The sequence below is a fragment of the Panthera pardus genome, unplaced genomic scaffold, assembly GCF_024362965.1.
Source record: "Panthera pardus isolate Hobbes unplaced genomic scaffold, ASM2436296v1 HiC_scaffold_21, whole genome shotgun sequence".
Taxonomy (NCBI): Eukaryota; Metazoa; Chordata; class Mammalia; order Carnivora; family Felidae; genus Panthera; species Panthera pardus.
In genome coordinates this window covers 64,564,745-64,588,336 of record NW_026526777.1, presented here as the reverse complement: position 1 = coordinate 64,588,336, position 23,592 = coordinate 64,564,745, and the positions used below count along the sequence as shown (strand labels likewise).

The window sequence follows — 23,592 nt, the reverse complement described above, 5'->3', positions numbered from 1 at the left end:
TATGTATGTGTGTATGTATATATGCATGTGTGTATGTCCATATGCATGTGTGTATGTATATATGCATGTGTGTATGTCCATATGTATGCATATGTATGTATATATGCATGTGCATATGTGTATATGCGTGTGTATTTCTATATGTATGCGTGTGTATGTATGCATGCATGTGTGCATATATATGCATGTGTGTATGTATATATGTATGTGTGTATGTATACATGCATGCATATGTCTGCATGTGTATACGTCTGTATGTGTGTATGCATGTGTATATGTATTCATGTGTGTATGCATGTGTGTGTGTGTCTGAACGTATTGAGGTATAATTGACACAGAACATGCTTTCAGTTTCAGGTGTGCAGCATAACGATTTGGTATTTGTATGTATTCTGAAATGATAACCTCAATAAATCTGGTTAACATCCATCACCACAAATAGTTATGGTTTTTTTTCTTGCGATGAGTGATGTATTTTATTTTGATCATTTGGCTGAGAACTATTGACCAGAAGGAGATTAACGTCTTCGCTGTGAAATATCTGTTCACTAGATGTGAAGGAGGGTGAGCGTGAATGTACCGATGTCTCAGTGTGCCCGGGTGCCATCATTTTCCGTCTCGTGGAGCTGTGACATTCTGTGCTGCTCCCCACACTTCTCTCCCACCTGTACCTGCCCACGTGCTCTGAAAATGTATGACAGTCACTTTTACATTATGTAAGAACATGTATTATTGTACATTCTTTCTACCAATATCCGTCCCACATTTAAACCCACCATCTTTTTGGAATCATTCACATTCAAAAACCAAAGGAAAACCAAATTGCTTTTGAAAACTTTTTGGAAAGCTCAGTTTTCATCCTGTGCTAACTAGAGCCCCTGGCCCACTGGTGTCATGGCCCCGCGGCTGGGTAGGGATCCACCTAGCCTGCTGTCAGTGTTGTAAGCCTGAGATGTGTGTGTCCCACTCAGCTCCGACTGCCCCAGCAAAACGCCACAGGCCGGGTGGCTGATAGGACACAAGTGTGTCCTCTTCTCACACTTCTGGAGGCCGGAAGTCCAAGATCAAACTGCAAACCTGGTCGAGCTCTGGTGAAAGCCTTCTTCCTGGTGTGTGGAAGCCTTCTCACCGAGTCCTCACGTGGTAGGGAGAGAGACAATGCCAGCTCTCCGGTGTCTCTTCTACAAAGGACACTAAGCTCATCGCGAGGGCCCCTTCCTCATGACTCCCTGGAAACCTAATTGCCTCCGAGAGGCCCCTCGTCCAAAACCATCACTTTGGGGATGAGGACTTCAAAATGTGAATTTGGGGGAGGCACAAGCCAGGCCATAGCGTACAGCTTTTGTGTGCTCTCATAGTGCTCTAGTGGTGGTGGCAAGGACATGAGCCAGCTTGTCAGAGTCCCTGGGGGTGCAAGTCCCTGAAAGAGGTACGTGTGAGAAGTGTTGTGTTCGTTTCCAAAGCCTGCGTCCCCCACCACACACGTGACCTCACTGGGTCCTCGCAGAGCTGGTACACTTGTCCCCACGGTGAGGACCCTGAGACTCGCTGGACTCAGGGGCCTAAAGTCCCTTCCACGGTTGGAGCAGAGGCACCACAAATGCTCCATCCTGTCCCTGCCTTGCAGGCATGGTGCTCCGGACCCGCTCCTCCAGAGGGGAGGCCAAGATAAGGACAGAGGAGAAGTGAAAGTGGGCGGAGAAGCAGAACGACTGGTGCACAGAGAGCCATGTCACATGCTGGGTTGGGGGACGAGGCTGCTGGCGGCTCTGTCAGGACAGAGCGATTTGCCGGGAAAAACTTACCCCTTTTTCCTTTGCCGGCTTAGACCCAAGCTGCTTCCCTCCTGGGGGCCTGGGAACCTAACTCCAGGGTCACGGATGCAAGGCCCAGGGAGGCAGGCGTCTGTCCCCAGCTCCCGACTGGCCCCTGAGCTTCTTCTTCCCTCCGGCCAGAGGGCGTCACTTGCTGCGCGTCAGCTACTGGTTCCCAAAGGAGTCTCCCCTGAACGATCTTGGCCACGGTTACAGCCTCTGCTTTCTGTTTTTAGAAACAGCAAAAACCACATGAGAGGACATCACTTCTCCAATAAGGGGTCACCTGATAAATGTCGGCTTCCTACCCCAGCAGCCCCGAGGAGGGGCTCTATTCATGGCTCAGGTAGGTGCGGGCCTTGGGGTCACCCCCTCCTCTGCCATACCGTCCCCTCTGCCGACCCTGCCCAGGCTCCCTGCTACCTCATCCATATACCCATATACGCCAGTAGATACTTTATGTATGTGTATGTATATATCTCTATCTCTATGTGTCGAGACGTGCATTATCTATGTCTGTGTCTGTATCGACATGGGCTGATCTGTCTCTATACAGGCCGATAAGTACACTATCTAGGTATACGTATATACCTAGATAGCCTGATATTTACATTAAGCATGTATACATGCACAGGTATACACATATATGCAGGTGTACCTGTATGTATATGCCTGCCTTTCTTAATGTTCGCGGTGCACCCTGCACTCTGATAAACCCTTGGCCAATGTTACCCTCCTGCCAGCCTTCTGAAGCCGAGACAGGCCATTCCACAGATGAAAAAGCTAAGAGCAGGAGGCATTAGCTGCCCAGGGATACACGGCTCATTAGCGGTAGGGCAGGGATGGAATCCAAATCCACGGCTTCCCCTCTCCAAGGACCGAGCTCCACTCTGCACTGCACCCTCAGCCCTTCCTGGTCCAGGCGGCCCACCAGCTGAAGCCCCCACCCCCAAGCCTTGCCCCCGCACCCCCCCGCCGCCCCCACCGCCCCCGGTGGGGGGGGGGGGGGGCCCGCGCTGGCTTGGATTCCCTTTGGGATAAACCAATGTGGCCGGGCTCTTGCTCTTATCCTAAACCTGCTCTTTTCCTTCCCAACTCTCTAATGTTATCAAAACAAACAGAAAGCATGGTTTATGGTGCACAGGGCTTAATTTGACTTAATATATAGAGCGCACGTATGCCTCAGGAATCCATTAAGTTTAATCAAGTGCAGGCTGTCGACCACGTCCGAGGAAGGGCCTGAGCCCCGGCGGCCCGGGTTCATCCACAGTTCACGTGGCAGAAATGAGTGAGTCACTCGTCAATGGCACAGCCAGGGCTGGATTACCCCGCGGCTTCCTTCCTTAAATGGACAGAGATTCCAAATGCTTCGTGAATAACAAAGGCCGTAATGTCCCACTCGCCAGCGGAGCGCAGGCCAGCGAGCAAAGGACCCGCAGCAGCTGTTTTTTTCCAGTGTGCTCACGGCTGCAATCCTAGCCCCCCCTCAGCTGTCACGGTCAAACCTTGTGGGGTCCGGCAGAGAGCACAGATGGCCGGGGGCCATCGGTCCCTCCCTTGGAAAACCGCAAGCGGAATCTGTGTCCTGCGGACAGGGCTCCCCCAGTGTGCTCAGCGGCCAGCTCCCTGCCCAGGGAACAGCGCTGCTCTTATTGGAAGGGAATCAGCGTTCGCCGCAGTGCCTTGGCCATTGCAGCCACACTAAGAACGCACAGGGCAGCAAACCTCATCTTCCCCCTCAAACCTTGTCTACTCCTTAACGCCTCATCTACTCCTCCCTTTCTCCTTCCTGCCTTTTCGTTCTTGATTCTCCGGATGCGTCTGTCTTGGAATACTGGCTACGTGTTGGATAATTATTAGATGTTAAATGTATTAAGTAATCACGGCACAACGCGCTCCCGTAATTAAGCTACGGCAGAGGAATACAAAACATCACCACTGTGCTGACTTCTGATCCTTTCCTGCAGGAGGTAGAGGTCTATGAAAAACTAAGCTCTCGCGTTCATTATCGTCACCTATAAAGACTCTCCATTCTTCTCATAAAAAGGAGGAAGTCAGTGGGATAGAAGAAAGAAACACTCTGAAGGGGACTGAGATCAGAACGGCATAGAAGGTCAAGGACATGAGTTCTGGCACCAGTGTGCAGGGGCTTTGGATGCCCGCTCTGTCACTTTGCTGTGGGACCCGGGGCAGATCCCTCCCATGATCGGAGCCTCAGTGTTCTCATCTGCAAGGTGGGAACAAGAGTACTGAGCATCTTAGGGTGACTGTAAGGGGTAAGTGAGGAAACGTGGACTACTCTGTTGTTAGCAAGAGCTCGGGAAACATGAGGTCCTCCCTGCCCCGCAATATATCGACACTTTCCAGCTCTGGTGGAAACAGCACTTGTACAGGCCTTGGCAGATCACTGAAGGCAAATCAGCTGCCCAGGGGAGCTTGCTGTGATCCCAGGGCCTCCCCATATTAAGAGAACTGATTGTGTCAAGGCTGATGGAGACTTTGGTCCCTGGCCAGACTGCAGAGGCGTGAGGACCTCTTTCCCGCTCGTGACTGCCTGGGTTTGGTGAGCCTCTTTGAGGAGCTTTTTTTGTTTATTTCAATGGGGTCAGTGTCCCTTTCCTAGAATGGGAACGGGGTCAGTGTCCCTGCCCTAGAAACATCGCATCCCTGCCTTTGCCCCTTAAAGAGGCTGCTTTGTTGTGGCTCTTGTTCTATCTAAATTTTCTTTAAATTGACCTCCTTTCTCCATAGCGTACATGAAAATTCTGGGCCCCGATCAAATGTTTCTCAAAGGAGCCCTAATGCCTTTGGTCAGATGCCAAATAAACAATTTTCCCACTGGGGAGAGGACCCTCTTGTGACATATACCCAAAGCCCCACAGGCCATGGGGGCATTGACCACTGCAGTCTCTGCAGATGGAAAGAATCCCAGGGCCTCTCTCTCCCCCAGAGAAGAGAGCAGACAGTGCTTGCCCCTCCATGTTCTAGCTCCGTCTCCCTGCTCTTTGTCTGTCTGCCCTGCAGGGCTCTCCCTGTCCTCCGGCTCAGCCCACTGGTCCAGGATCAACAAACATGTTGACTTACAGTAAGCCCTCTTGGCTCCCCCCGGGTCGCTGCTCCCGCCCAGTGCTGAGAGCCACTCTATGACATGAAAATGTGGCCGAACACCCAATCAATGAAGCCAGCTCTTGTGGTTTGAACCTACTGAGCCTGACCTAGCACTCCAAGAGGCTTGTTGGGTTTCAGTGGCTAAAAGTATCCAGTGTGTTCATAGTTATTTCTTGACACAGATTTCATCTTCTACAATGGCCTCACAAATAAGGACTGTGAGCATCATGATGCCATGGAGGATGGACTTGAGAAAGAAAGACAGAAAGAAAGAAAGAAAGAAAGAAAGAAAGAAAGAAAGAAAGAAAGAGAAAGAGAAAAAGAAAAAGAAAAAGAAAAAGAAAAAGAAAAAGAAAAAGAAAAAGAAAAAGAAAAAGAAAAAGAAAAAGAAAAAGAGATAGATCTGGAAGAGTATAAGCCAAAATACCAGAGGTTATATCTCCACTGTGGGATTATAGTTCGTCTAATTAATTGACTACTATTTTTTTTTTTTTTGGTTAGTGGTCTTTCTAAATTTTCCATAATGCTCATGTGTCATTCTTGTAACAACAACAAAAAAATACAATTTACATTTTAAAGTAAAAATTACTGAAACAGTAGCCTGTGAATTCATCATTCTTTCCTCTAGGATGAGCCAGAGGCTGACAGTTTTCCCTTTTTTTTTTTCAGGTATAAATCATTATTTGCTCTGAGTTGGTGAGTGCTATTGACAAGGCTATTTTAAACGAACAAGCTTATTTTGGAAGGTTATGATGGTCTTGGAGGGAATTACCGGATTTGAGTTGGGCAATGTCTTGGATACAGCGCCTGTTGTGATGAACAAGAGAAAAAATTACCAACGGACTCTTTGGCTGGGAGGAAGCAGGATCAAGCCTCTTCAGGTTTACAGTGGATTCAAGCAATTACCTTTTTTATATGTCAATTAAAAATCCAGCACCCCCTCAAGAGGCTAAGCATGGATCTTATGTCTCTTTACACATCTCTTCTCAAGGCCATTTGGTTAAGGAAGGAGTTTGACTTTGCAAGTGTGTGTGCTGATGTGCTTTTAGTAGGTGGCTTACTCATGTTTTCAGAATGTCAAGGTGGTATTTGTAACATAAAAGAGACGTGTCGACCTACCTTTCTGTCAGCTGTAGGTATGCAGATCCCACGTTATGGGGACACAGAAGTGCTTTAGGACCTCCTCTAACGCCCAGAGAAGGTTGAGTGCACTGTGGTTTGAACCCCCACTTGTTCCCCATGTTGGCCGTCAGGACACGGGGTGCCTAACTTTGGCGCCATTGCTTTCTCTCTGTCCATGAATAATGGAACTTGCTGAGCCAGTGTTTCAATGAGGGTTTTCTGTCTGTTTCCCCCGGGCCCCAGGGAGATGCCTGTGTGCACAGGCTCCTGGTGTGAGGGCCACTGCTGAACCGCTGTTGCTGCAGGCTGGGCCAGGAGCCGTGGGATGCCAACTCTCAACAGAGCAGATAAGGCTTGATGGACCCTGGCCCTGGGCAGGCTGGGTGAGCCCTCTGTTTGAAAAGGCTTAGGAGGTGTTGGGAGAACCTGGCAAGGTGAGGCCAGCGACAGGGAATCAGTGCTTGTCCACCCGCTTGGATTTGGTAAAGACCTCACAGACATAGGAGGTCAGTGCCAGGATTATAAATAAATAGACTTCCAGAATATTCTGGGGCTAACCTAAGGGAAAACTGTTGGAGAACTGCTCTCAGGATGGCCAGAAGGGAAGCTTTTGATAATTTCATAGCAAATGATTATTTCCTCTGTAAATCGTGTGCAATCGTGTTACTGCTACATGTTGTAAATGACCTTGTGTGCGGAGCCATTGGGGTGGCTCAGAATCCAGTGTGTTCAGAAACATCAGAACCCTAGTACCTGCATACTAAGTCAGTTTTTTTTAAAAAAGAGAACATTTTGGGGGCGCCTCAGTGGCTCAGTCGGTTGAGCATCTGACTTCAGCTCAGGTCATGATCTCATAGTTCGTGAGTTCGAGCCCCACGTCAGGCTTGCTGCTGTCAGCACAGAGCCCACTTCGGATCCCCTGCCCCCTTCTCTCTCTCTGCCCCCCTCTCTCTCACAAATAAATAAAACATTTAAAAAATAAAAATAGAAATAAAGGGAACATTTAGGATCAGGCACTGTCCATCCAGGAAATAGGGTGAATGTAAAGTGAGTCCCACCATCTGACCCGATGTGGCATACTGGTGCAGATTTGCTTTACATCATAGAAGCTTCCATCCAAGTTGTTTATAAATCGTTTGGTGGTTATGGGGGCAATGTAAGTCCTGTTTTCTTGTTGACTTACACTGCAAATTCAGAGCTGTCAAAATTATGAAAATAAATCTTAATTTGGGCCAATATAAGTTCAGAATTTGTGATTACTCAAATGTGATCTCTGAAAGTTTATTTTTGCCTACTCAGCTAGTTGCCTCTCTAGAGAGAATGCAAATCAATAGAACAAAAAACCCAATGAACAATGTTTGAAACCATTGGTGGAAGCAACCATTTCCACGCACCCTCAAATATTTTAGTTAAGAACTAATTACAGGAAAATTACCATTGCCCTAAACAAACAAACAAACAAACATGCATCAAACACTTTGCTGGTTACCATGGGATAAGGATATGAAGAGAAACAAGATGGTCTCTGCTCTCAGCAGTTAAAACCAAGTCGTTGGGGGCGCCTGGGTGGCTTAGTCCATTAAGCGTCTCCCTCTTGATATTGGCTCAGGTCATGATGCCATGGTTGTGGGCTTGAGCCCCATGTTGGGCTCTGCATGCTAAGCATGGAGCCTGCTTGGTATTCTCTCTCTCCCATTCTCTCTGCCCCATCCCCCTCACTCTCCCTCTCTCTCAAAAAAAGAAAAAAAAAAGAAAAAGAAAAAACCAACATGCTGGGCTTAAATAAATTGAATATAGGATGGAATGCTTTAAATACATCTTTTTCACTCCCAGTCATGTTAAAAGGGGATACAGGGATCCTTGCAGCCCTCCTGTACCTCATAATCAAATCACAAACCCATGAAGCCTGATATCTGATCCAATCAATGGAAAGATGTAGCTTTTGCAAAACCAGTAGGCAACCAGTAGCTGGCTTTTAGTTCTCTTCTGGCTTAAATTTCAGCAACATTCATTGCCACTGACTGTTTTCAACTTCTTGTCACTCTATCTTCCCTGTCTTTCTCTTTCCTGGTTTCCTCCCACCTCTGTGAATATTCTTTTTGAGTCTGGTATTAGTCCTCTTGCCAATCATATAATGCCACTGTTTTCCCGGGGGCTCATCTTACTCCGGAAACGTCTCTGAACAAGCTCATAAGCACCCGTCACTTCTGCTGTAGGTTATATTCAGCATAAGGCGCAGAAATCTGCCCTTCACATACCTGGACAAGTGCAGCCATCCAACGTTTCTTCTTCTTCTTTTTCTTTTTTAAGTTTATTTGTTTATTTTGAGAGAGACAGAGAGAGCACTAGTGGGGGAGGGGCAAAAAGAGAGGGAGAGAGAATCTCAAGCAGCCTCCTTGAGGTCAGTGTGCAAAGCCTGATGGGGGGCTTGAACTCACAAAACTGTGAGATCATGACCTGAGCCAAAATCAAGAGTTGGATGCTCAACCTACTGAGCCACCCAGGTGCCCTTATGCTTCTGAGCATCAAGTGACACCAAAGGAGGGGATTGTTGGGCTGGCAGTGTGAGTAATGGACAGGATGAGGAGACAAGGCATGTGGACTAAGAGCCTTTTGTGACCAGGTGAGGTAACAAGATGCTTGATACATATTGATCTGTTGTATCATTTACTGTACCTCCTGTATGCCTCTTGCCTGGGTCTTGAGTTCTGTGTATGAGCCTGTCTCCTTTACCAGGCTGTGAGCTCTTTGAGGAGAAGGACCATGACTTTCATCTTTGTGTCTTTAGTCCACAGTAGGTACTGTAGTATGACTTACTTGCACCAACAGGGCCATGGTGGGGTAGGAGAGGACAGCTAGGGAAGAAACTTTAGATGCTGATCGTGCTTGTTGACCAGTTGGATGTGGAGCCTGAGGGTATAGGAGGAGTCAAGGAAGACTCTGAGCACCAGGTCGGGGTGACTGGCAATGGTGATACCATTAACCGAGATAAGGTGCATGGAAAGAAGGGGTCAGTGGAGCCAACACGTGGGGTTTGGTGTGCACAGTGGAATTTGGATGTGGAAATGTTTGGAGGCAATGGCAGCACCAAACTTACGCTGACCTGCTATGAATTAGTCCACGAGATTAAAAACATGAACACTGGGAACTTAAAAAAAATTACATTCCTGATTGAATAATGGCATCTCTGGGTTTAGAAAGATCTTTTAAAATCATCTAGTCCAGTTGTCTGTTAAACGCTTTAATCCTCTGTAGAACATTCCGGCTGAGCATCTTGTACTTTGGTCTCGGTTTGTGGGCTTTCTCCGTATTTACAGTGTTTTTCCTTTTTGATTGATTCTTTGAACACTGTAGCCTCTTACTCTGTTCTAAGTTTCTCTGGGCTTTTCTGTCATAACAGATTTTTTTTTTTTTTTATAATTAGCTGTTCAGAGAAACCTTCCATTGGACATTTATTTACCTGGCTTGGGTGTTCATAATTTCATCACTGGACAGTCTGAAAACAGGGTTTCTCTAAACTCTGTAAGAGAAGCTTTGGGTTAATTGGGAAACAAGAGTTAAGAATTGGGTTCGCTCACAGCAACTGCCTCTTCTTAGCCCAAAGGTTTCTACTGCTTTTGGATTTTCTGACTCTTAGGGAAGCTGGAAGCAGACTGCCTGGGGGTGGATATTGGCTGCACTACCTACCAGCTGAGAGACTTTGGGCAGGTTATTTAACCCTTTGGAGCCTTGGCTTCTAGAAAATGGAGATACTCATGGTGTTAATCTCATAGGGCTATGGGAGGGTTAATGTGAAATGTTTGAGGACACCTGAGTGGCTTATCCGTTAAGATTCTGACTCTTGATTTCGGCTCAGGTCATGATCTCATGGTCGTGAAATTGAGCCCCTCATTGGGCTCCATGCTGAGCATGGAGTCTGCTTAAGATTCTCTCTTTCTCTCTCTCTCTCTCTATCTCTCTGTCTCTGTCTCTCTCTCCTTCTGTCTCATGTCACTCACTTTCTCTCAAGAAAAACAAAAGTGAAATGCTTACATGGCCTCTGCCGTGTAGTAAGTCTTTTTTTTTTTAATTTTTTAATGTTTATTTAATTTTGAGAGAGAGAGAGCATGAGCAGGGGAGGGGCAGAGAGAGAGAGGGAGACACAGAATCCAAAGCAGGCTCCAGGCCCCGAGCTGTCAGCACAGAACCTAATGCGGGGCTTGAACCCACAAACTGTGGGTTATGACCTGAGCCAAAGTCAGACGCTCAACCGACTGAGCCACCCAGGCGCCCCCACCATGTAGCAAGTCTTAATAAATATTGGGTCCTATTATCACTATCTCAAGCACATCCTCCCACACAAAGGACAATCACCACTAGGAGAAACATCAAGAAAATGAGGAAAGATAACAGAGGCCATCCTGGCCTCCTCTAATGACAAAGCAAGGAAATGACTAGACTCAGTGAGGTCTGAATGTGATGGAGAGGAAGCGTCCACACTGAGCCAAGAGCCCCTCAGTGCGCAGTTTTCCAGGGAGAGAATTACAGGAAGACGCAGCTTCCGGCATTTAGAAGTGAGAATGTTTTCATCATCATTGTAAGGCCGATTTTAAATAGTCTGGCTAATTAGGTGGTGATTAAATTATACTGCTCCCATATGCTTGTGCTTTCTTCTCTGCAGAGTATATCTGCCCAAAAAGTTGTAGGTGAATTATATGTTTGTAAAGGAATGTTTTGATTCTCTGCACATAGTAAGCACTCCAATGTATTGAATGGTTACCTATTTTATAAAGCTAGGAACAATCATAATAATAGCAGCTAATAAGCTGATAAGGATTTACTTTGCACTTCACGGAATTATCTCATTTAATCCCACAAAGTTGGTTATATTATTCTTTCCAACTAACTCTTGAAGAAAGCAAAGTCTAGAGGGCAATGAATTCTCGGTGTCATCAAGATCTTTCTGTCATTTCTTTGTTTGCCTGTTTGGATTTTTGTTGTTGGGTATTCTTAGAATGCACCTGCGGGAGAAGTGATAGAAATGACTTTCAATACAGCTCTAAATAGACGTGACTGCTAAAGAATTAGGAGGAATGGCATATGGCGATGCTGAGGATAGAGCCGTGGGCATGGCGTGGGGACTGTCAGAGTATGATGGACGGAGGAGGCGTGGGGAGGAGGAAGAACCAGGAAGACTGGGCGGAAGCCACCCGTGAAGCAGACTCGCAGTGAGCCCTTGGGCAGAGCGGTCGTGGGCAAGCCTGAATGACCCTGGCTCTTCTTCACCTAAGACAGTCCTGGCTCATCATAAATGAACCCCAATCATCTGTCTGGCGTCATCTGTTATTTCCTCCTCCCAGGCCTACTTTCCCGATGTGGTAAACTGCCTCCTGTTGGCAAAATGTACTGTTTCTTTCCACATGTCTCTGTTTTTACTCATGGTATACCAGCTATATAAAATGTCCTCTTTCAAGACCCAGCTGGTTAATGTGCTAAAGCCATGACTTCTTTGAATACAGATGATCTCCAATTCTTGTAAAATTCTGCAAGATAGGCTTATTATTTCCATCTTGCAGATGGAGAAACAGAGACTAAATACTGAAGTCAGCATTGCACAAGTAGATCTAGGGCTAGCGGATAGGTCTGCCTGATTTTAAAGTCTGCTACTTTCTCCTTTTCCCGTGTCTGTAGAAATTCCCAGTCACCTTTTGAGCTGCAGCCCTCATGCCGTTTCCTCTGTGAAGCTTTAATGGAATTCCTCAGATAATTGCATATTCCTTTATAGTCCTGTAACACTCTGTACACATTACAAAAACTCTATTTAATAAGGTTGTATTCTGATTACACGTCTGTGTGGTTGTCTTGCTCCCCCAGTATGGGCTTCCTAAAGACAGGAAGAGGGTATGTCTTTATATATCTTTATAATGGTACCATCACTCTATGTCTTCACATTGCTTGTCATATAATATGCCCTTAATGAATTATTATTGAATTAATGAATAAATTAATTAATGCTCAGGAGCTCGTCTGTGAAGCTGTGAACTTCCTCCTCCTTGCCAGATTATTGATTCTGTCCTAAGTCTGTTCCCTGTTGGCGTCCCACACGGGCGTGATGAGCATTAACCAGATGGCTAGCCACAGAGATGTCCACCCTTGGACTCAAAGCCTGCTTCCCAAGCCAGGGTGCTGGAGACGACTGGAGACCATCCCAGGCCCTTGGCTATCTGGTGGCCCCAGTGGAGGCAGCAGCAGCAAATCCAAGAACAAAGTGAAACTCTGGATTTAGCCTTCAGGATCTGACCTGGGAGCAGAAGTCTTTGGTTTTCCCAATGCAACCCATTTTATAGCCTTTGCTGAGTCACTTCCCATCAGCATTACTCAAACAAAGATGCGTATTAGGTGCCGTGGCTGCTCTGGCTGATGCGTTTTCCAAATGTGTGCTGTAGCCAAATGTCTGAGCCCCATCCAAACCACAGTTTATGTTTTAATATAAGCAAAGTCACACAACCTCTCAGAGACTCACTTACGGTTCTTGTCAATCATTCCTTGCACTCTCTGCCGGTCTGTGACCTACCTTCTTTCAGATTCCATCCACTCTCCACCTTCAAGACATGATGTGGCTTGTTTCCAGAAACTGAGATGGTTGCAAAATAAGCTGAGCCAGCCTCTGTCACCAAAAGGGTTAATATCCTCCCCCCAGGGACTGACCACAGCTGAGCTGCCACCCAGGTGCAGATAGTGACAAGTTTATACAACCAAATGGTGCAACAGTGGGCACCCTGAGTCTTGAAGAGGCATTTTCTCCAATGTTCTGGTCTTAATGTACAATGGCAAGAACTCACTTAACTTTGATTGTTGGTGTCGTTCTACCAGGAACACAGACTCCTTGCAAGAGTGACTTCTATCTTGGCTTATGCTGATGGTCCCAAGTGTCACCCGGTTCCGGTTTGTATTTGTTATACACAGAAGTGGCCAGCTTCCAAGATATAAGTTTCCTTCTTCCTTGCTGCCCCCTTACCCAGCCCCAGCCTGCTAATAAGACACAATCCCAGCTGTGCATTCACTCTAACAAGAGGGGGCAGGTATTGTACTGTGCATCTGGGTGTGTGAAGAAACGTAGCCATCAGAGGGCAAGCATTTAAACAGACCCATGCAAACAAATGGGGATCTTGTCAAGTCAAGCAGACCCAGGCTCAGGCTCAGGCTCAGGCACAGGCAGGATGGGCTGCCGTTGGGTGATTATGGAAGATTCTCCACATGAAGGTAGTCCCTGTCACCGGGCAGGGTAGGCTCACCACAGGGACACTTCCTAGGAGCCTTTGGGAGACTGCATTTTTTTTTCTGGCTAAAAACATTATGTAAATGCTTATGGAAGAGCCATTAACTGATTAACAGATGAGTATAAATTAGCTTGTATGATTAAGTGATTAATACCCATTGTAAGCAGAGCCCAAAGAGAATAGAATCTGATGAAATGAGACTAAATATTTTGCCTATGCTATTACAAGGCTTTTAGGTAGATGTGTGGCATCTCATGTGGGTGTGATTTCTTCTAATATTTCGTTACAGTGAAAGAAGAAAGGATGAAGGTGCAGAAAGCCAATCTTTAATGGACCTGGATGCATTGTACACACCCCCACGCCAACCCTCCCAGCAGCTGTCATCCCTACTGGACAGACGAGGTGAGAGGACCCAGAGAGGCTAAGCAGGCTGTCCAAGATGGCAGACCCAGAGCTAACAGCTAGGATGGACCCAAATCCCACCACCTTTCCACAAGGTCAGCCCTCCACTGGGAATCAGAGATTTAAAGGAAATGTGTGGCTTGTTTTTGAATTAGTTGTAAGAATCAGTGATGGCTGTGACAATGATGATAAGGAGGACATCATGGTGGTGATGACTGTCATCCTTACTGTGAGCCAGACACCGTGCTAAGCTTTTCACATTTATTATTTTATTTAATCCTTATAAAATGCCTGTGAAGTAGGTGTTAGGAACCTCTTTTTGCAAATGAGAACATCAAGACAGTAACTGGGTAGTTGTGCTGGAATTCCAGCTCAGCTCTTTCTGATGAGAAAGCCTTATTTCTGGTTCCTGTACCCACTGACCCCTGGTCTGCTGGAGTGGGACCCAAGGACAGACAAGAACTCCCAGCGAGAGCCTGATGTCAAGAGGCCTTGAAGTAACAGACTCGGGGAACAGAGCTGGCGCTAGGATTTACTTGTTCTCCATCAGGATTTTGACTCAAAAAGAAAAAAAATGAGTAATTTAATACTAGAAAAGAGTCTAGCATCATTGAATTATGTCTAAAATAATCAAATATTAGCTGGAAAAGTAAAGAGTTGGATTTAGGTATACACTTTTTCTTAATTTTATTTTCTGTATTATTTTTGGATATAAAAGTTGGCAGTCAGATTTAGCTAATTTAATGGATTACTCTTGAGATGAGAAAAAAGATAAGTGATTCCCATTAAGATCTATTACAGGAAGAGACTGAATATCCAGTGGACAATATGAGACTTTTGGGTGCTTCAGGGTGAGGATCCACCCAGGGGAATCCAGGGTGAGACTCTAGTGCTGAAATGCAATTTGTTTCTTTCCAAAATTGCCTAGAGATGGGGCCAAAACCAAATCCAGAGTTTTTTACTTGGAAAAAACAAATCAAATGCATGAATTAAAATGGGCTAGTATTGGGGCTCCTGGGTGACTCAGTCAGTTAAGGGACCAACTCTTGATTTCAGCTCAGGTCATGATCTCACAGTTCATGAGATCAAGCTCCACGTCAGGCTCTGTACTGGCAGCATGGAGCCTCCTTGGGATTCTCTCTCTTCCTCTCTCTCTGCTCCTTCCTTGCTTGTGCACACACACATTCTCTGTCTCTCACTCGCTCGCTCAAAATAAATAAATAAACATTAAAAAATGTGTTAGTACTACTTTGCTCAAATGAACACAAGAATTGATCTAGACAGAGAGCCTTGCCATCAGTGCAACAGTGTTAGCCAAATGATGAGCTGCGAAAACTTCCTTCCCTTCTCCCCCATCCTGGTCTTCACAGTTTCCTTCAATGAGGGGACTGCTTCCAGAAATGCCAACACCAACGTGTGTGGAGATGTGGCCCTGGCTTCAGCCTTCTTCCCCCTGTCATCAGACACTGAATATTTCTTCTGGGTCAGTGTTCAAGTGAATTCATCAGACAAATAAATCCATGCAGGTACTTAGCAAGTTGTTAGACATTAAAGTAGGAGTGGCTCCAACCATGAGATGTGCTACCAATGCTGAGTGTTTTACGGATGAGGGCATGTTGGCTAGGAGCAGTTTAGGGGTGCTGCTTTATGGGGGCGTGGCCAGGCTCCCCATGGACCTCAGCCAGGGAGAAGTGGGGCTGCCGGCCAGACATGCATGCAGTGGGGGGAGCATAGCACAGATCAGCAGGTACACAGTGAGTCTCCACCGGGATACTTATGTGGACCCACATTGCTGACCCCAGTCTTCTTTTCTCTATGAATCTGTGACAAGACCCTATTTGGACAAGGACCCTTCTATTTGCGCCAAAACCCTGAGTTTTTGGAAGGCAGGAGCATGTCTTAGCCCATGTGGAGCCAGCACCTTGTTTATACAGGTGTTGATTAATGTCACCAACACCAGTGAAGAGGACAGTGTTTAGCAATCATCTGTTCTTGATTAGTGGCTCACCTCTATTATCCATGTAACCCTATAATCCATATATCCACATGCCAGATTTCCCCTCCCATTCTAAAATTTCCCTGCCATACATGCTTTCCCATGTATCTATCTATACTTTCACATTTTATCACATGTATTCTTGTAATGTACTCCCAAAATAAGTCACTGTGTAAATAAACCAATGAACAGAGTGCTCAGATTTGTAGGAGTAACACAAGCTACCACACTTTTAAAAACGCCTTTTAAGAAACATGGTGAAATTATGACAGTTCTTTGCTGCCCGGGTCCTCTACCTGATCTCTTTCTGGACCTCCTCTTTGTAATGTTATATTAGAATAAGAGGCCATCGCGATGTACATGTGTGCACGCTTTGCCCCCAAATTCCCATCTATCCAGTACTTATTTTCTTCACTTAATGCCTTAGGAAATCTCTAGTGAAGTCCCCTGACAAATGTTAGTGCCCTGAGTGCCACAAATGCATTTGAGCTTTGTATTTTCAGTATTTGCAAATAAGGTTGGAAGATTGCTTACCTCAAGGGACAGGGCATCAGCTCTGTGGAAAACTAGGGCACAACAGCATTAGGGGACCTGGTCCCCAGTCCCCAGAGCAGGAAAGCAGGTAAATCGGAGGCTGGTTTGTGCCTAGTATTGGCGATGCTGTCCCTGTCACTGGGGTTGGGAGGCAGCTGAAGCCAGGTGGGCGAGGAGCAGAGCGGCTGTGGTCCCTCTAAGGTGGCCAGATGGCAGGGAGCTGCCTGCTGGGCACAAGAATGGCCAGCCCAGGCATGGGCACTTTTTTGCTGGAATTTGCTCTCTGTTATCAGGGTGCCAGGTGACACGGGTCATCTTCCGCTTCAAGCCAAGTCACAGGACAACAGGAGAAATCTACCACCTGGCCGAGACACCTCAGTGAACAGCCCTCACATGGGCTGAGCTGCAAGTCAATGCTCAGAAAACAAAACTCTTTCTTGTCCGGTCCTAAAGGGCTCCTCCTGTCCAGTCCTATGCAGAAGGCTGGCTGCCTGTGGGTCTTGGAGGGCTGAACTTGAGGTTCGTTTACCAGCCGTAGCTCCCGCTGACTTCAGGTGCATTGCTGACAGTGACTTCATCCCGCCCCATGCCCACTCTTGCCCCCTCGCCATACCCTGTCTTCCCAGTATGGCTCACTGAAGGATGGGAGTCGCAAGACAGTTAGCAGGGGTTGAACAAAATGAGTTGATCGGGAAGAGAGTTTCATATAAAAATAATAGCCTGGAATAGAGCAGGTTTGGTGTGGAGACAGGAGTGAGCAGGTTGTCTGACAGAAGCCGCAAGCTCTTCTAGCCGGGGCCCCGGGCTGGCTAGTTTGAACCAGGAAAATAAGGATTTCAGTAAGGTCTGCCTTACAGCTGAGTCCCTCCTGGGGATTAAGAGTCACAGATCTACTGCCATTCTTTATCACCCTCGTTACCTCTCAGGGCCTGGCAGGAGCCATCAGCTGCACGAGCTGTGTGTCGTGGGCGCTGAGCTGTGTGTGTTAGGACCCCACCTCCAATAGATCTTACTAACATTATTAATGTTCACAGGCATTTGGGGGCCCCTCCTCTCCTCCAAACCCTGCCAATAATTTGAGAAAGCCCCTGTGATGCGCCAATTCATGGAAGAGAAAAAAGACACGCGAGCCCCCATAAAAGGAATTAATAATTTCATCTGACCTGAATCCTAGGTTGTAGGCAACAAACCTTCAGGAAATGAGATTGGGACCTTTGGCTTTGATAACAGCCTTGGTTCTCCTGTGGGGGGTCAGTCTTTTGTTTTTGGCAAACCATCTTCAAGTATCTGGAGCCTACATACTGCCTTGAGGCCTGCGGTGAACAACCTTTATAGGTGTTAGTCTGTTCAGTAATAATGCTGAACGTGGGGCCACATGAGGAGCCCTCAGGAAGTGCCCTGCATGCGGACAAGAGGGAGGTGTGCGTGACAGGAGGGAGAGAGAGGATGCTGAAGACAGGTGAGCTGCAGGGGCCTGAGGAGATCTCCAAGGAGGCCAGGGCCCAGGGGGTCCCTGCAGCCCCACGAGGCACAGGCCTCAGTGTGCTCACGTGTGAGCATCTGGGAAGGTGGGTGAAATGGGGGAGTGGCCTTGTACCCAAGCGGAAGGGAGACCAACACATAGATAAGGCAGGATGAGAGTGAAGAGGGGGCCGGCAGGGTGATGGTTTTGGAGAGTGTTCTCTGCTGGGGAGAGTTGAGAGCCATGTTCCGGGGCCCATCAGCTTTGTCTTGAAGGCATCTGGCAGTCTGTAAAGTTCCAGGAAACGTGGGGGCGCGGGGGGATGCCACTGGCTGGATGGGCACACTGAGCAGCTTGGCCATCTCTCGGCCCCGCCCGGCCTGTGGCTGATGCCCTTGTCTGGTGACACTTGAGAGAAATCCAGAAGCTTCACACGACATTTCTCATCTGTGGAGGCCCCTGGGGAGGTTGCCCACAAGACAGGAAATCCCAGGTCCCACTGGGGCCACCAGTTCAGAGCTAGAAACCAGGTAACCCTTGGGGAAGTGAGACTCCACAGGGCCTCCCTCCAACCCCCCACTTGGAGGATCACTTGATCCGAGCCAGGAGCAGGACCAGGACCAGCCAGGAGACCTCTGCAGTGTTTACCCAGAGTGCCCACCTTCTTTCTTCCTTTGATCAGCTTCCCCAAAACCTCCTTTTCCAGTGTCCTTTTCTCTTTCCTCTCTCTTATCTGTGACAATCCCTTCTCCTACTAATGATTTTATAAGTTCCTTTATATGGGGGTGTAGATGACAGAGATGGTTTATACATTCCATATCTTAAGAACGGCAAAGCCTTGACCCAAAGGCAGAAGATCCAGGCCCGAACACTGTATTCACTTTGGTGCATTTGAGGGGATCCGGTGTGTGCACTGAGCTGGATTTGGGGTGGTAGGGATTTCCCGTGTGGAAAGAATGGGCCTGACATTTTTGAGGTGCGGTTATGGAGTGTGGGGTGTTGGTACCAGTAACACTGGACTGGCAGTCAGGATATTGCTCCCAGGCTGTCTGTTCTCAGTCTATCAGGTTAGTGATCTGGCCCAGGTAGATGACATTTAAGAGCTTTTCAGTTCCTGAAGTCAAAGATTTTCCTCATCACACAGGATTCACCATCCTGAACCAGGAGAAGCAGCTAAAAACCCTGGATTCCAGCCCCGGTGCCATCTAGACAGAGATCCCGTCAGAATGGACCCTAGTGGAAATTGAGCCTTTCAAAGTAACGTCAACATGATACTGGCACCTGGCCTTGGGTCTCTTTACAAAGGAAAGGGGAGGAGCAAATTCAGGTAAACACCAGGAGAGAGGTAATCCCCGTCCTCTGTGGCTCCTAGCACTGACCTCCACCAAGGCCAGCCTATAAAGGTTGGTGTCAATGATGTAAAGCTTGAAACTTGATCCCTTCCCAGGGAACAGAATGGGGGTGCGGTTCTTGAGAAACCAGACTGAAGAGAAATTAGCCTTCACCAGCTGCTCCTGTAATTGCATTTAAATTCAGTTAAACTAATTTCTTACACTTGATAAAAGCAGTTGTCTTTCCAAATCATCCTCAGACTCCTCCATTCCAAACACAATATAAATATACCATGGCCTGGTTAGAGAGGTCCTTCCTTCTGGGCCTCTTTGTCACCTTACCTCTGTTCTTGGCCCTTTGCTGGGGCACAGTTTTTTGTAAAGAGCTCAGAAAGCTGAACTGCCCTATTAGCATAAGAGTCTGTGACTCATTGACTCACAGATTGTAAATCACACTCACATGGGATTTTAATTAATTATATTAATTTTAGGGGAAACAACAAAACTGAAAAAAAAGTCTACAGTGCTTCATTTACTGAGAAACTCTGAAATGTCTTTTATTTTTAGCAAGAGCCATAAAAACATCTCATACTGAAATAATGCAAAAATCAAGGAAGGGTTGTATTACTCAGCGTGATCACGCCCTTTAAAAGGCTTTGACATTTTCTTTATTTTTGTAAGGTTTTTTAGAAAGAAAAAAATATATATTATATTACATACACATCTACACATGCATACGCTACCCAGATCCTCTCTGCAAGAATATTCACTACTGACTGCAATTTGGTGTAAGGTGGTTCTATCTTAGACCCTCTCAAAGGGAGATTAATTACTAAATTGTCATAAAGAACATGCAATTAGTTATCTTCATTTAAGAGACTGCCCCATGGTAAGAGACTCTCAAATACTTGTATGCACATACACACTTCATTCGTTGTTTATTATGCATTTGCATTTATTCATTTAGTCAAGCTAATATATATCAGGGCCTACTATGTGCCTGACACCTTGCAGGGGCTGACAGTACAAGGTGAACTTAATAAGACCAGTCTGGAGGTGGAGGTGCGTAGGGTTCCACATGGTTAAGCAGCATCATAGAATCAAGGGTACAGGGCTGTGAGAACAAGGAGGGAGCATCTGAGGGCATCAGAGAGAAAGGGAAAGGACAGAGGGGCAGTGACATAAAGGAAAGCCAAGAGTGAAGATCTACAGGTTTTAGTTCAGGAAGTGACTCTTACCCACCATGTGTGTGTCAGACACTAGCCAGGTGCTGGGGAAGCCAGCAGTGGGCAAGCTAGACACAGCCACCCCTATTTTGGAATTTACAATGTAATTAGGAGACGTTAGTCAAATAATAACACAGGAATAAAATTGCTATTTTGGTAAGAACCTTTAAGGAAAAAGTACAGGGGCTTTAAGAGTATACACCATGTAGCTAAGCTACATGGTGAAAATGAGGGTTGGCTTGCTTGAGAAAGTGACAATAGAGCAGAGACCTGACAAATTAACAGGCATGGCCAGAGGAGGGACGGTGGGAAGAGTGTTCCAAGTAGAAGGAACAGATAGGCAAAGCACTATTAGAGAAAGCTTGGAATTTTCTAGAAACCGGGAAGAAGTCAGAGTGAGTGGAACACAACAAGGGATGGTGAGGTGGGAGGTGGGGAGGTTAGACCCTTCTAAGACCAGGGTCGGAGAGGTGGGCAGGGACAAGAATATACAAAGGAATATACAAATTTGGGCTTTAAGCTAAAAGTAGTAGAAGCACAGTAACACACTAAAAAAAACCCCACCCACAATTTCTTTAGGGAAGAGTTATGAATTTAAGTGCCTTACATTGTACCAGAAGCTCAAGAAAATCAGTTATTGTCCCTCTTTCTGTACCCAGCTCAGGTCCTTGACTAGGCTAATGCATGTATTCTGCACCTACATGTTGGTCTCCAGTAGTATATTTTGTACTGTTGGTTCTGATTTTGATTTTTAACCCAGTTTGTCAACTTGTCTCCTGCCTCCATAACCATTTATGGTTTCTGCTATGATTAGCCATCTGGATGATGGAACAGCTCATTCATTCCATGATTCATTCAACAAATGCTTATTGAATACCCCTGTTGTACAATGATTTATCCCTCATTGAACTTACAGTTTCACAAAGGTGTAAGATACATGCATAAAAATTATAATATTGAATGTTGTACTGGAGGTCCTAGACAGTGCAAAGGAAGGGCAAGAAAAACAACAACAGTGTGTTCATAGGACATCTAAAATAACCTACAGATAAATTATTAGAATTAATGAGGGATTTTTCCAAGGTAGCTGGATACAATAGCAATATACAAAACTCAATTGTATTCCTATAAATCAGTAAATAATTATGTAAAACATATGAAGCAATTAATATAAGTATGTTTTTAACATATGGAAGATATGCACAGACAAAATTTTAACACTGTATTGAGAGATATTAAAGAAAACCTAAACAAATTGAAAAATATACCATATTCATGGATGAGAAGACCCAATTTTGGAAGGATACTAAGTTTCCCCAAGCTGATTCATGGATTCCATGTAATCTTAATCCTAGCCAAAATTCTAGCAAGGTGTTGGTAGAATTTGAGAAGTTGATTCTAAAACTTAGATGTAAATACAAAGAATCTCTGACTCTTCTGAAGAAAACAATGAAGCAGAAAGACTTGCTCTACCAGACACCAGATTTGTTTTAAATTGTAGTAAAGGCAGCATGGTCTTGGCACAGAATGGACAGATGGACTAATGGAGCAGAATAGAGAGAACAGAAAAATGATAAACACATGTGTGGACATTTGACATATGAAAAAGATGCATGGCAGATGAATGAGGAGAGGAAGACATTTTCAATGATGCATTCCAGGTAGACTACAGATCTAAGTGCAAAAGGTGAAACTATAAGCTTTTAGATGACAATATAGAATATTTTCACATAAAAAATATATGCAATGTCTTCTTAAACAAGATCAGAAAGGAAAGATACATGAGTTTGGGTACATTAAAATTAAGAACTTGTATTCACCAAAGGATTCTATACAAATAATAAAAGGTCAGACTGTAAATTGGAAGAAGATGTAAATATGTTATGTTACAGAATATGTAATATATAAGTGTCAATAAATTGAAAATCTATTTTAAAAACCTACCCCATATCAATAAGAGAAACTCAATTCAATATAAAAATGGACAAAACCCAATAAATTACCAAAGATGAAATCCAAATGGCCAATACATAAGTGTAAAAGCATTTTATGGGTAATGAGGAAAATGCAAATTAAACCCACAAAAGAGATAACACTACATACCCACGAGACTGGCAAGTATTTAAAAGTTTGGCAATACCAAGATTGGATAAGGTGTGTAATAGTGAGAAGTCTCAAACACTGTGGAGTGGAAGGAAGGTGTCAGTTGGTACAACTACTTTGGAAAAGAATTGTCGTTATCCACTCCATTTGAAGATGCGCACAGCTTATAACTCTGTGCTTCCGTATCACATATGTCCTAGAGAAACTCATGTATGTGTACACTTGGATAAATGTACCAGAATGTTTAAGGCAGAATTCCTGATGATAACTAAAAACTGGAAATAAGCCAAATGTTCTCTTACAAAGAATGGATAAATAAGTAGGATATTCATAAAATGAGGACTGTGTATCAATAAAGATAGATGTAGCTATTTGAAGCACAAATGACTCTCAAACAGTGTTGAACAAAAGATAAAAGGCAAAAGGATACGATGTGGAATGATTTCCATTTGTGTAAAATTTCCAGTCATAAGGACAGGTAAAATCAAACCATATTGTTTATGGAGACATGCCAAAGTGGTAAAACTATCAAGTAAAGCCCAAAAAGAATGATCACAGAAGTCAGAACAAAAGTGGCTTCCAGGGTAGAGGGACAGGGATATGACTGGAGAAGGTACCTGGAAGGTTTCCAGGTGGCTGGCCACATTCTAATTCTCGACCCAGGTGGTGGTTACAGTAGGTTCATGTTACTATTATTTGTAAAACTGTACGCAGGTCTTTAAGATATTTTTCTGAATGAATATTATATATCCAAACCAAAATTATTTTGTGAATTGCATGTATGATTACAGTTTTCCTGTGGATTTCCAGTCTTTTGGAATCACTCTTCTCTTTAATATCCAAGTAAGAATAATGCATCTCCATCATGTGTGACTGTGACTAGTCCCTATCATCATGAAATGCTTCTTAGTCTCCTGATTATTTTAAATGGCCTCTCACTCTGAACTGCTGTCCCAGGCTGCACCTGGGCCACCTGACCATTGTCCTCTCTTGCGATGATGGTGTTGTAATCAAGTGACCTCAGAACAGGGTACTGGTGTTCTCCCCTAACCCTATTCAAGCACAGAAACAGCCATCACCGATCTGTTTGGATCATGCAAACCATCAGTTAAGTACATTTGAGTATGCACAAACATATGAATATTTACTTATTTATAATTTTTATACATGTACTACCATGATTAGCTGTAATTTCAAGTGGATGTAAGTCCACATTTCAAAAATGTTGATTTTTT

General features: G+C 45.3%; 2 long non-coding RNA genes across 3 annotated transcripts; one reads left to right on the top strand and one right to left on the bottom strand.

Annotated features, from left to right (window-relative positions):
* Positions 1 to 448: 448 nt before the first annotated feature.
* On the bottom strand, positions 449 to 16,385 carry LOC109251248 (uncharacterized). The gene is made up of 3 exons (XR_002073423.2): positions 16,236 to 16,385; positions 1,806 to 2,040; positions 449 to 684 (listed from the first exon to the last, which is right to left on the bottom strand). It is a non-coding gene; the product is annotated as an uncharacterized LOC109251248 (long non-coding RNA).
* Positions 12,814 to 23,224, top strand: LOC109251255 (uncharacterized). 2 transcript variants are annotated; one of them, XR_002073425.2, is made up of 3 exons: positions 12,814 to 12,968; positions 13,593 to 13,705; positions 18,842 to 23,224. It is a non-coding gene; the product is annotated as an uncharacterized LOC109251255 (long non-coding RNA). The 2 variants fall into 2 exon arrangements; XR_002073424.2 differs by lacking the exon at positions 18,842 to 23,224 and adding an exon at positions 15,076 to 15,310 and having other exon boundaries at positions 13,593 to 13,800.
* Positions 23,225 to 23,592: the final 368 nt, after the last annotated feature.